Here is a 2,500-nt window from a genome sequence, read left to right as displayed (position 1 = left end):
AATGTATCGATGAGACATGATGCATCAACATTGCAGATTGCAATGACTTCGTTAAAACTAAAGGTCTCGCGATCAGGAAATCTGCAGCAACTGAACTATTGACGATATATAAACAAAAAATTTAGATTTTTATAATTTTAATTAAACTTGAAAAAATTGTGTTTTTCCTTGGTGTATGTGTGCATATATATATATATATATATATATATATATATATATATATATATATATATATATACACACACACATACACACACACACACACACACACACACACACACACACACACACACACACACACACACACACATATATATGTATATATATATATATATATATATATATATATATATATATATATATATATTTATATATATATATATATTTATATATATATATATATATATATATATATATATATATATATATATATATATATATATATAAATATGTATATGTATATATATATATATATATATATATATATATATATATATATATTTATATATATATATATATCTATGTATATATATATATATATGTACATATATATACAGCAATTCACACACGCACATATATACAGTAGTTCCCATTTGCTTAGTGTATTAATCTAGCCTTTATCTCGGTTTATCTGGCGAATAATAGATGTATATTTATCAAGACTAAAATTCCTGTCACTGATTATTACCTAATTGATTATCCATGATACCCGGGTGAATCTTAGATATATTTGATATCGAACTTTTTATTTATTATTAATATTTTTATTATACATTTATTAATTATTATTATTATTATTATTATTATTATTTTTTTTTTATTTATTATTATTTTTTTTTTTACAGATCTATGAAGTCCTTCTAGGTTTTGATCCATATTCCTAACCTCACTAAGCTGTCGTAAATATACTCGATATATTACATATACTTCACACGGTATACTTCACCACCGCTGGCCTGTGTATGCTGGTTTTATTTTTGCTTCAATATTGATAATTCAGTATATGATAATTCCTATTGTTTTTATTATTATTATGATGATGATGATCATTATTATCATCCTCATCATTATTAACATCACCATCATCATTATTATGATTATGATTATTATTATCATCCTCATCATTATTAACATCACCATCATCATTATTATTATTATTATGATCATTATTATCATCCTCATCATTATTAACATCACCATCATCATCATCACCATTATCATTAACATCATTATCATCACCATCACCACCACCCTCATGAAGGGGAGGAAGAGGAAGTGGATTGATCATGGCAGTGATGATGATAATGATATCAACAACAACAATAACAGAGATGATGATAACGATAGCAATAACAGCAAGAACAACGATGGCAAATCCCAACAAGTTAATAATTCTATCCTAAAAATGGAAGATCGATGACCTTAGTTTGACCTTACGAGTCACATATAAAAGATACAGACTGAAGAAAAAAAAATTGTTAATTAAACAAATATGCTTCGCTTGACTTGATCGAAGCGCCTCATCAAATTACCAGAGAGATTATGAAACGTATCCATGTTGACCAATGTAGAAAAGGTATGAATGAGACTGGATATCTTCACAATACAAGAGATGTATTTGACCGTGTGTGTGTGTGTGTGTGTGTGTGTGTGTGTGTGTGTGTGTGTGTGTGTGTGTGTGTGTGTGTGTGTGTGTGTGTGTGTGTGTGTGTGTCTGTGCAGCGGACAGCACACGATCGACGTGCGGCCTCCATACCCACGAGTATATATATGTGTGAGTGTCTGTCTGTGTGTGTGTGTGTGTGTGTGTGTGTCTGTGTATGTATGTATTTGTATGTATATACATATACATATACATATGTGTACATGCATATATATATATATATATATATATATATATATATATATATATATATATATATATATATATATATATATATATATATATATATATATATATATATATATATATATATATATATATATATATATATATATATATATATATATATATATATATATATATATATATATATATATATATATATATATATATATATATATATATATGCATATATACATATACATATACAAATACATGTGTGTGTGCGTGTGTATACGTATATATATATATATATATATATATATATATATATATATATATATATATATATATATATATATATATAAACATACTGCATAGGTGCACTACATGCACGAATCATTATGACACTACAGAATAGTGAAGTGTCTTGTCCCGCTGTCCAATTCGCGCCACAGATCACCAGTTTTTTTTTTTTCTTTTTTTTTTTTGGAAAATTTACCATCCAACTTGGGATGGAACGGGTTTCGCTTCAGCCACCCGTGAGGTGCATCACTTAAGTGATTCTTTTTAATAAAGGATGAATTTTATTTAGGTGTGACGAAGCATGAAAGCCTCGTCTCTTGAGCAGATCACCAGGCTTCCGAGTGTTACATAAGGAATGAAAGGCCTTCGCTG

This window comes from Penaeus vannamei, chromosome 27 (genome assembly GCF_042767895.1).
Source record: "Penaeus vannamei isolate JL-2024 chromosome 27, ASM4276789v1, whole genome shotgun sequence".
Taxonomy (NCBI): domain Eukaryota; kingdom Metazoa; phylum Arthropoda; class Malacostraca; order Decapoda; family Penaeidae; genus Penaeus; species Penaeus vannamei.
Note: the sequence above shows the minus strand (reverse complement) of the source record.